This window comes from Arachis ipaensis, chromosome B09, assembly GCF_000816755.2.
Source record: "Arachis ipaensis cultivar K30076 chromosome B09, Araip1.1, whole genome shotgun sequence".
Taxonomy (NCBI): domain Eukaryota; kingdom Viridiplantae; phylum Streptophyta; class Magnoliopsida; order Fabales; family Fabaceae; genus Arachis; species Arachis ipaensis.
Window position 1 is genome coordinate 137088502 of NC_029793.2, and position 12312 is coordinate 137100813.

At 38.3% G+C, this 12312-nt stretch overlaps 1 long non-coding RNA gene across 2 annotated transcripts; it reads left to right on the forward strand.

Annotated features, from left to right (window-relative positions):
• On the forward strand, positions 9644 to 11674 carry LOC110266310. Of its 2 annotated transcripts, none has more exons than XR_002353560.1 (4): positions 9644 to 9802; positions 9895 to 9949; positions 10038 to 10166; positions 11650 to 11674. It is a non-coding gene; the product is annotated as an uncharacterized LOC110266310 (long non-coding RNA). The 2 variants fall into 2 exon arrangements; XR_002353561.1 differs by having other exon boundaries at positions 9895 to 9944.

The following is a 12312-nucleotide window of genomic DNA, read 5'->3' on the forward strand; positions in this document are numbered from 1 at the left end:
GGAAAGGTCGGCTCCTTAACAGAGCAGGCATGCTTTGCTTAATTAAATCTGTTGCTTCTTCTCTTCCTATTTATCAGATGCAAGTGACTCTTTTTCCTATTTCGGTTTGTCGAAAGATTGATTCTGTGCTTAGACAATTCTTGTGGAAGGGAAAGGTGGGGGAGCGTTGCTTAAATTTGGTCAAGTGGAGCAAAGTTGTCACTCCAGGAAAATATGGAGGCTTGGGAATTAGAGATACTCAATGTGTAAATTTTGCTTTACTCGAAAAGCTTGTTTGGCAATTATTGCATAATAAAGATAAGCTTTGGGTAAGAATTATGTTGGCAAAATATTTATCTGGGAGTTCTTGCTTTTCACCCAAATTTTCTAATAATGTTTCAAGCACTTGGCGAGCGATTTATAAGACAATAGAAAAGCTTCGTGATGGTTTTGATTGGTGTACAGGCAGGATGTCTCAATCCTTTTGGTATCATGCTTGGCGACCATGTGGAACGCTAGCTCCTTTGGTTCCTTTTGTGCACATTTCTGATTCTCACTTGAAGTTAGAAGATGTCTGGCACCATGGGCATTGGCGGTGGGATATTCTTTGATCCTATCAAGCAGGCAGGAGATAAAACTGGTTGGTTTTGGACAAACTCAAATACTCTCACCTACTCGACTAAAAGCGGGTATGAATGGCTATTGAAGAAGAAATTTGGCTGGAATGATAATGAAAATTGGCTTTGGCTTTGGCGCTTGAGAATACCGGAGAAGATAAAGTGTCTGCTCTGGCTTTGCCTCAACAACGGAGTTCCCACAGCTAGTTACTGGTTTCAAAGAGGTATTTCTACTTCTGATTTTTGTCAGAGATGTTATCTTGCTCTAGAGGATATTAACCACTGTTTTAGGACTTGCCAAAAAGCTCGTCAGATTTGGATTAGCTTAAATTTGGGAATGACCGCTGAGGACTCTAGTTTGGATTTTGTGTCTTGGATTCGTTCTAACCTCAACAAAAATGAGTTTCTCTTTGCAGCGGCCTTTTGGTGGATTTGGAGAGATAGGAACAATGACATCTTCCACCAAGATGATCCATGGAGTAAGGAGAAAATTGTTCACTTAGTTAAACATGCTGCTCGAGATTTCTCTAATGTTATTATCAACCAAAAACATATTATTCCTTCTTCTTTGAAATATAACTGGGAACCACCTCCAATGAATGTTTGTAAAGTGAACTGCGATGCAAGCATTTTTGAAAATGAGCAATTAGCTGGCTTTGGATGTATTATTAGAGACAGCATGGGAATTTGGATAAAAGGTTGTTCTGCCAGTATACCTCTTTCTAGTGTTCTCTGTTGTGAGCTTCATGCTATTTGGAGAGGGCTTGTTATGGCTTGGAATTGCGAGTGCAAAGAGGTCATATATGAAACTGATAATCTTGATGCGTTTCTTCTTGTTTCGCGAGGCACAACCAGCATGATTAGGAATGACTCTGATCTGCTTGACAAAATTAAAGAGATGCTCCAGCGCAATTAGACAGCTACTTTAGTGCTTATCTAGCAAACAGAGCGGCTGATTTAATGGCTAAGACTGCTGTTTTAAACAAGCAAGTGTATTTAGAGTGGTTACTGCCTCCTAATAATTTAGACATTATTATTAGAGAGAAGTACTACTCTTTTTCTTAAGTCTTTTTTCTTTATGTTATGTTCAGTCACCAAAAAAATAAGGTAAAATATTGGTACAGCAAAATTAAATTTAGAATAATTAAAAAAAATAACACATCAACAATTTTTTTCATTTATTTTGAACAAATTACGACTATTATTACTATATGTATTTGAAGTACTCCATTAATACCTAATAACTGGCCCCATGTTTCAAGAGATGAGATATGAGAATGTTGAGGCTTCATCATAGGAGAGGACGGTTTCAAAAACAGGAATAGGAAAATAAATATTAATGACTTGCATCTCACGGAATTACATTAGGAATTTTAATCACTCACATGTTATTTAAAAGGCTTTTGTTTTCACTCCCACACTAACAACCCGCAAATTCAATTCCTTACTCATCCAATGGCTAGATGGACTACCAACCCATTATTGCGCCGCCGCAAACGCAAAACCGCCGTGATAAACTGGCTGGATCTTCCAAACGACCTAACTTTGAGGATCTTCTCGAGGCTTGGCACGTTTGACATCTTGAATAGCGTCCATCAGGTTTGCCGTCAATGGAGGAGCATCTGCAAGAATACGCTCATGTGGCGCACCATCAACATTGTGGGATCTACAATTTATTGGACTATAAATTGTGGCATATGTGCTGCCATGCAATTGATCGAAGTTGTGGCCAGTTGGAAGACATAAGTATTCAGTATTTTGGTAACGATTGTCTTCTTAAATACATAATTAACTCGTAAGTTTAAAGCTTTTATTGTTGTTGGTGTTTGTTATTGTACTATATGCTTTTTTTTTTTTGAATTATGTTTCATATTTATTTTTGGGTAAAGTATATTTTTTGTTCCTGAAGTTTGGTAAAAGTTTTAAAAATATCCCTAAGTTTTATTTTGTTTCAATTTTGTCCTAAAAGCTTTTAATTTGCATCAAATATACCTTCGATGGCTAAATTTTCAAAAAATTTAAGACCAATCTAATAATAATACATAAAAATTATGCTTAATTTGCTTGTGTTGAGGGTTATTCTTATGAAATTGTTGTTGAATTGATCTTAATTTTTTTGAAAAATTAGCCATCAGTGGTATTTGATGCAAATCGAAAACTTTTGGGACAAAATTGAAAGAAAATAAAACTTAGGAGTATTTTTAAAACTTTTGTCAAACTTCAGGGACAAAAAGTATACTTTACCCTTATTTTTGTGTTTAGCTCTTTTCTTTAAACAAAATTTATTTAATTATTATTAAATTATGTGATGTATATGATGGAATGGTGATTTTGTACAGGCAGTGTAATTTTCGACGGCTACGACTTGTTCAATGCTTTTATGCCATTTTTGACAAAGGATTATGTGAGATCGCTCAAAAGCTTCCGTTGTTGGAAGAACTCGAAATTACTCTTTGTAAACACGTATCTTATGTTGCTTTAGAAGCTATTGGTCGAGATTGTCCTCTTCTGAAATCATTAAAGTTTAACCACAATGATTGCAGTAGAGGTAACGAAGATGCATTTGTTATTGCACAAAATATGTCGAACTTGCGCCATCTCCAACTTGTTAGAAACGATTGTATGGATAATGATGGTGTAAGCGTCATTCTTGACGGCTGTCATTTTCTTGAATCTCTGGACATACGTTGGTGTGACAACGTTAATTTGGAGGGGAGATTAAGAAAAATGTGTTATGAACAATTAAAATATTTTATAGAACCAAATACACCCGAGAATTTTCTTGGCTACAAATTTAGTAAACGATATAGTGCATATTGGTACGATGACTTAAAATATACCTTTGCACCTCGCAAGGAAAGGTTCGGTCATCTTATTGCTGAGAATGAATCACAAGATAATGGTAAGTCTTCAGAAGAAGAAGAAAAAGAAAAAGTGACAACAGAAGAAGTGACAACAGATTTGAATGAAATATATGATATATGAGAATGTACAAAGAATCAAAGATCGCACAAAAGATTTTAAAGATATCTTAGAGATAAAGAGAAGGAGAAGAAGAAGAATAAGAAGAAGAATAAGAAGAATAATGAAATATATGATATATGAGCCTCATCAGCCATAGGACAGGCATGCATCATATGCATATTACTTGAATTACTTGCTTGTGCTCTAATTGAGAGTGCCTATCTGTATTTGCCATGCTAAATGTGTATTTGTTACCTGCAGTAGTTGTAACCTTCTTGTGTTTGTCTTTATCTGTCTATTTGTCTGTGAAAATGCATGATGGAGTTGGAGGTATGGAAGAATGGCAGTATATGACTTAGATTTAAGGTTAAGTTAAGTTAGGATTAAATATTTTTAGGAAACCACCTTTTATGGCTTTTGTTTAATACTTTAAGCTCTATAATCTGAGTGTCGGCGTTCTAGGATTGCCTCTGGCATTCCCAGGACCTTATATATTATGTGTGTGGCACCTTTACTATATTGAGAACCTCCGGTTCTCATTCCATACTATGTTGTTATTTTTCAGATGCAGGTCGAGAGGCATCTCGTTAGGCGTCTGGACTCTTGAAGCGGAGTGGTTACTGGGATATTTTGTTATGCTATGATGTATATATGTACTTAGCTTTCTCTCCGCATGACTTATTCTTTTTGATCCTCTTAGAGGTTTATGGAGAGGCAGGATTGTGTATATGTACTTTTGGGTTTTGGATATGTATGTATATATGTGTAAATATTCTCCGGCCAGTCTTGACTTCGCAGGCTGAGTTAGGAGCTTGTTATTTTGTATCTTTGGTATTCTACTCCTACTTCTATTATCTTATGTTTGATAGTTATGATTTTCTTATCACGTGAGTTAACTCGTTCCTTGAGCGTTGCGCCTTTATTGTGCGATTTTTTTTACTTCCCCCTTTCCTTCAAGGCTCCTAGCATATTATAATTCTTCTGCTATTATATGTACTCATTTTATTTTAGAGGTCGTAATACCACACCACCTTCGGTTTACGACTTAAGCATAAAGCTTAGTGTGGTAGGGTGTTACATTATGGTATCAGAGCAGTTCGTTCCTATAGAGCCTGAAAGATGGACTGATTGTGCTTCTGTGCATTCTCTGTATATGTGTTTATGTGCTATTAGGATATCTGATTGATATATATGGCATAAACGTTTGTGAGCATGCATTTGGAACTTAAAGCATTAGACCTGCGATATTGAGACTGATCAACTTAATATCACTTGTTTGGTATGTATAGGGACCGGATGTCAACTCGCGGACGCGGTCGCGGGCGAGGTAGAGGTAGGACAAGCACCGTTACTCCTGTCCCCATAGGGACTGATCCAGTAGACTTTATGGCTGCTTTGGGAAATATGGCTGTAGCTATGCAGGCAACAGCTGAGGCATTGGGTAATCAAATAAATCAGGGTAATCATGGGAATAATAATGATGAGGATGGTCCTATGACACTTGCTACATTTCTGAAAGTTCACCCTCCGACCTTCAGGGGAACCTCAAATCCCACTGATGCAGATAATTGGATTCAGGCTATGGAAAGGGCGTTACAGGCACAACAAGTTCCTGAAGACCAATGGGTTGAATTTGGAACTTATCAGTTGCAAGGTGAAGCTCAGTATTGGTGGCAGGGAACACGACGTATCCTGCAGCCTGATGGTGCTACGATTCCTTGGGAGGTTTTCCAGACAGAGTTCTATAAGAAGTACTTTCCTAATTCAGCTAGAAATGCCAAGGAACTTGAATTAATGCAGTTAAAGCAAGCACAGATGACTGTTGCTGAGTATACCAGCAAATTTGAGGAGTTATATTGCTTTTCTCGTATCTGTCAAGGTGCGCCTGAAGATTTTACTGAATGGAAGTGTATTAAATATGAGGGAGGTCTTCGAAGCGATATTCTGAGCTTCGTTGCTCCAATGGAGATCAGTGTATTTTCTGAATTGGTAAATAAGAGTAGGGTGGCTGAGGATTGTGTGAGGAAGGCGGCAGCAGAGAAAGGGAGTTTGAGGGTGCCTTTTCAGAGGCCTTCAGGGAGGAATTTTGCTCCGAGAGGTAGGAATTTCAAGCGTGGAGGTTTTGTTCCGCAGCAGACTCAGGGTCAAGGTAATTACAGAAGGCCGAATACCAATGCTAGTCAAGGGAAAATGTTTGGAAAGCAGCCACAGCAAGATCTGAATTGTCAGAAGTGCGGAAGGTATCACCCTGGAGTTCTGTGCAGATTCGGACTTGGAGTATGCTATTCTTGTGGACAGCCCGGGCATATGGCCACCAATTGCCCGGAGAAGAAGAAGTATGAGACTGGTAGGGTGCAGCAGCCAGGGAGAGTATACACCACTTCTACCATAGGTGCTGAGGGATCTGAGACACTGATTAGAGGTAATTGTGAAATGGCTGGTAAAATCTTAAATGCTTTATTTGATTCAGGAGCAAGTCATTCATTTATTGCATTTGAAAAGGCCCATGTATTAGGATTGAGAATGGTGGTTTTAGGTTATGATTTGAAAGTATATAATGCTACTCATGAAGCTATGGTGATCAGGATAGGATGTCCACAAGTTCCCTTTCGAGTACAACATCGTGAATTTGTGCATGATTTGATTTGTTTGCCTATGACTGATCTTGATCTCATTTTGGGATTGGATTGGTTATCCAAGAATCATGTTTTACTTGATTGTTCTGAAAAGTCAGTACAGTTTATGCTGGAAGGGTCAGAAGCACCGGTTGTGGTGAATAGTTACTATTTGAATTCTATGATAGTAAACTGTTCTGGAACTGAATGTCAGGGTATTATGTTATTAACTACAGGAGTATCAGGTGATGATCAGAGTTTAGAGCAGATTTCGGTTGTATGTGAATTTCCAGATGTGTTTCCGGATGATATTAATGAATTCCCACCTAACCGAGAGGTTGAATTTACAATTGAGTTGGTACCTGGATCCGGTCCAATTTCAATTACTCCTTATAGGATGTCGCCTTTAGAAATGGCTGAACTGAAGGCTCAGCTGGAAGATCTGTTGGGTGAGCATTTTATCCGACCAAGTGTTTCTCCGTGGGGAGCGCCAGTGTTACTGGTGAAGAAGAAGGATGGGAGTATGCGGCTGTGTGTCGATTATCGGCAATTGAATAAGATCACTGTGAAGAATAAATATCCGTTGCCTAGAATCGATGATCTAATGGATCAGTTACAGGGTGCCGGTGTGTTTTCTAAGATCGACCTGCGATCCGGGTATCATCAGATAAGGGTTAGAGAAGAGGATATTTCGAAAACTGCTTTCAGAACACGTTATGGTCATTATGAGTATACAGTGATGTCTTTTGGGTTAACTAATGTCCCGGCAGTATTTATGGATTATATGAACAGGATTTTCCGACCGTATCTGGACAAGTTTGTTATTGTCTTCATTGATGACATTCTTGTTTATTCTAAGTCTGAAGAGGAACATGCTGAACACTTGCGAACTGTGCTGCAAATTCTGAGAGACAGGAAGTTATATGCTAAGTTATCTAAATGTGAGTTCTGGAAGAGTGAAGTGAAGTTTCTCGGCCACGTGGTGAGTAAGCAGGGAATAGCTGTGGATCTTGCTAAGGTGGAAGCAGTGATGAATTGGGAGCGACCAACTTCAGTGACAGAGATCAGGAGTTTCTTAGGTTTGGCGGGGTATTATCGCAGATTCATTAAGGGATTTTCACAGCTTGCCTTACCTTTATCTAAATTGACTAGGAAGGATACACCTTTTATCTGGACTCCGGAATGTGAAGAGAGTTTCCAGGCATTGAAGCACAAGTTGACTACTGCACCTGTATTGGTATTACCTGAACCAAGTGAACCGTTTGAAGTGTATTGTGATGCATCTTTGAAAGGTTTGGGGTGCGTTCTGATGCAGCACCAGAATGTTGTAGCATACGCCTCACGGCAATTAAGGCCGCATGAAATGAACTATCCGACACATGATTTGGAACTTGCTGTTGTTGTGTTTGCTTTAAAGATTTGGAGGCACTATCTCTATGGTGTTAAGTTTCATGTTTTCTCAGACCATAAGAGTTTGAAGTATTTTTTTGAGCAGAAAGAATTGAATATGCGTCAGAGGAGATGGATGGAGCTTCTGAAAGATTATGATTTTGAATTGAATTATCATCCAGGAAAAGCGAACGTTGTGGCGGACGCCTTGAGTCGAAAATCTTTATATACAGCTTGGATGATGCTACGGGAAGAAGAATTACTAAAGGCATTTCAAGGTTTGAATTTGGGAATTAGAGAAGAATCTGGAATCCTGTGTTTAATTCAGTTGCAGATTTCAAGTGATTTTAAATCAGAACTTCTGAAGGCTCATCGAGATAGTGAAGCATTACATAAGATATTACCAGCAGTTGAACAGGGAAAACAGTGGAGAGTGTCAGAAGGTCAGGATGATTTATGGAGGTTCAAGAACCGGATTATTGTGCCTGATGTTGGAGACCTGTGACAAAGTATCTTGAAGGAAGCTCATAAGAGCGGGTTTTCAATTCACCCAGGGAGCACTAAAATGTATCAGGATCTGAAAGCGATGTTCTGGTGGCCAGGTATGAAGAATGATGTGGCATTGCATGTATCTAAATATTTAACGTGTCAGAAGGTTAAGATTGAGCATCAGAGACCATCAGGGACCCTTCAGCCTTTGGAGATTCCACAATGGAAATGGGAGAGTATCGCAATGGATTTTGTGATAGGTTTGCCTAGAACCCGATCTGGTTGTGACGCTATTTGGGTGGTTGTGGATCGACTAACAAAATCAGCTCATTTTCTTCCTATCCGAATAAGTTGCACAATGGAGGAATTGGCTCGAATGTATATTAAAGAGATTGTCAGGTTGCATGGCGTGCCTTCTACCATTATATCTGATAGGGATCCTCGTTTCACATCAAGGTTCTGGGGAGCTTTTCAGCGTGCATTTGGGACTCAATTAAGCTTGAGTACTGCGTATCACCCTCAGACAGATGGTCAGTCAGAAAGAACTATTCAGACCTTGGAGGATATGCTAAGGGCTTGTGTTTTGGACCAGCCTGCGAGCTAGGATCGGTATATTCCATTAATTGAATTTGCTTATAATAATAGCTATCATGCGAGCATCGGAATGGCTCCATATGAGGCTCTGTATGGCAGAAAATGTCAGTCTCTACTATGTTGGTATGAAACTGGAGAAATGAGTTTATTAGGGCCTGAAATGATAGCTGAAACGACTGAGTAGATAAAGAAGATTCGTAGTCGAATTCTTATAGCCCAAAGCCGCCAGAAGAGCTATGCTGATCAGAGGTGAAAGCTTTTGGAATTCGAAGAAGGAGAACATGTCTTTCTGAAAGTTACACCAACCACTGGCGTGGGAAGAGCTATTAAGACCAAGAAACTGAATCCCCGTTATATTGGACCGTTTGAGATTCTGAAGAGAATTGGACCAGTGGCTTATAGAATTGCCTTACCGTCATACCTTTCGAATTTGCACGATGTATTTCATGTATCACAGCTTCGGAAGTATACTCCTGATGCAAGTCATGTTCTAGAACCAGAACCAATCCAAGTAAGAGAAGATCTAACACTCCCAGTAATTCCGGTGAGGATTGATGACACCAGTGTTAAACGATTACGAGGAAGGGAAGTATCATTGGTAAAAGTAGCTTGGAGTCGAGCTGGTATCGAGGAACACACTTGGAAACTCAAATCAGATATGCGAAAGAACTATCCACATCACTTTTCAGGTAACTAAATTTGAATTTTGAGGGCAAAATTCTTTATTAGGAGGGTAGGATGTAAACCCCGATTAAATTAGTAGATAATTAGTTAATAAAATTAGTTTTTAATAAGGAGGATTAGAAATGTGAATATTATATTAAATTAGGATAGAGCTCATTGAAACGAGAATTTTGACACCAATTTCGAAGAAAACGGTCCAAAATTGGACCGAACGAGCCGAACCGGTTGAACCGAGCCCGAACCGGGCTGTCGGTCCAACCGGACCCACACTTTAAATGAGCCCAAAAGCCCCTTCTTCTTCATTTCATCAGCTGCAGCGTGAAAAGCCACAGGGAGAAGAAAATACTCCCGAACCCTTACGGTAACCTTCCAACCCCCGTAACTTCTCCATCCGAGCTTCGATTGCTGCACCGTTTGCGGCCACGCGTCCACCGCGTCGAGCTCTACATTTTTACCGGAATAATTTCACTGGTAACTTGTTTAATCACTCTCAGCCCTCTTTTCCCCCAATTTTCGGATTTTTGAATGGGAAGGTTGAGTTTCTTTGATTTTTGATGTTTTAGGATCCAATTAGTTTGAGAAAAACGTTCACTCTTGCTTATGTGAAGCTTGGGTAAGGTGAGGATACGATAATTTTATTTTAATTTCATTAAATTTGAGCTTTGAGTATTAAATTGGGTATATATGTGTTATGAATGTGTATTAGGTTGAAAATAAATAATTGGAGCTTGAAATTGTGAATACTGGAACTTGGAGGAAGCGAATTAGTTGAGGTTTTGAGGGCTGTGTTCTTTTAGGAAATTTTTCTTGGAATAATACTTGGAAATTGGCTAAGGTATGGTTTAGGTTTCTTGCATTTAATATATAATGTTCTGTGAAAACTTAGGCTAGATGACCATAGGATAAATTGGAATGCAGGTGTACGTTTAATATTTAGTAATTTGTCGATGAATATAATTGGTTGAAGTTTATTGGATAATTAGTTATTAATTTTGGATGGTGAATGTTGTTATGTTAATTTGGAGAGAATTATAGTTGAATGTTATTGTTGATGAACATGGTTGGTTTGGTGCTTGTTGATTAATTAATGATTCGGTGAATTATTGATTTGAGGTATTTTGTGTTAAAAGCCTAGGATTTGTGAACTATGACTCTTAGTTGAATTTTGGTTGTTGGATTTGAATATTGTATGAGTTTAATTGTTGATCTGAGGTAGATTTTTTTGTGGAGATTGTTATGATAATGAGGAAGGGAATGTTGAATTGAAAAGAATGCAGGTTTGGACCCAAAAAGGGTGGCAAAGTCCGAGTTTTAGAGGAGATGCTGCCGAAATTTTATAAAAATTAGAGATTAGAGATTTTGTTTATATGATTATTTAAAAAGATTTAGATTCAAAGGTTATATGGTTTGATTTAGAGTTATTAAGAAAATGAGCATGTTTTAAGTTTGATTCATTTAGAAAAGAATGAGTTATGTTTTGAATTGGAACTATTGATGGACGGAATGGGAGGTGAACATGATTATAATGAAAGATAAGGATTGAACATGATTGATGTATGATGATGAATGAAATGCGATTGAGAATGATGTTGATGTTGATGAATTATAATTGAATTATTTATATGGCTTATGAATTTGAATAATCTGAGATACGAGATTCCCTGGATTAAGTGTCGTGGCTTGCCACCACGTGTACCAGGTTGAAAACTCGATACTCTGTTGACCCCACGACGTAAGTGTGTGACCGGACACTATATAAATTCCCGGGAATGTTACCCCCATTGAGTATTATTAATTATTTGAGAAAAAACTATGCATAGACTCTTGGGGATGCACGTCGGGGGACAGTCTAAGTACAATTCAGACTTGTCGGGTTGGCTGGATAACCGACAGATGAGCCTCATCAGCCATAGGACAGGCATGCATCATATGCATATTACTTGAATTACTTGCTTGTGCTCTAATTGGGAGTGCCTATCTGTATTTGCCATGCTAAATGTGTATTTGTTACCTGCAGTAGTTGTAACCTTCTTGTGTTTACCTTTATCTGTCTATTTGTCTGTGAAAATGCATGATGGAGTTGGAGGTATGGAAGAATGGCAGTATAGGACTTAGATTTAAGGTTAAGTTAAGTTAGGATTAAATATTTTTAGGAAACCACCTTTTATGGCTTCTGTTTAATACTTTAAGCTCTATAATCTGAGTGTCGGTGTTCTAGGATTGCCTCTGGCATTCCCAGGACCTTATATATTATGTGTGTGGCACCTTTACCATACTGAGAACCTCCGATTCTCATTCCATACTATGTTGTTTTTCAGATGCAGGTCGAGAGGCATCTCGTTAGGCGTCTGGACTCTTGAAGCGGAGTGGTTACTGGGATATTTTGTTATGCTATGATGTATATATATGTACTTAGCTTTCTCTCCGCATGACTTATTCTTTTTGATCCTCTTAGAGGTTTATGGAGAGGCAGGATTGTGTATATGTACTTTTGGGTTTTGGATATGTATGTATATATGTGTAAATATTCTCCGGCCAGTCTTGACTTCGTAGGCTGAGTTAGGAGCTTGTTATTTTGTATCTTTGGTATTCTACTCCTACTTCTATTATCTTATGTTTGATAGTTATGATTTTCTTATCACGTGAGTTAACTCGTTCCTTGAGCGTTGCGCCTTTATTGTGCGATTTTTTTTTTACTTCCCCCTTTCCTTCAAGGCTCCTAATATATTATAATTCTTCTGCTATTATATGTACTCATTTTATTTGAGAGGTCGTAATACACTAATACCACACCACCTTCGGTTTACGACTTAAGCGTAAAACTTAGTGTGGTAGGGTGTTACAATAGGGACCACTTTCGCCGTCGATTTTTAATATTATCGACAGTTTGACCATCGATTTTAACGATGTTTCTTATAGTGATTATAATATTTTCTTCTATAATTATATTTAAATTGATTATTGAAACATAACTAGTGATA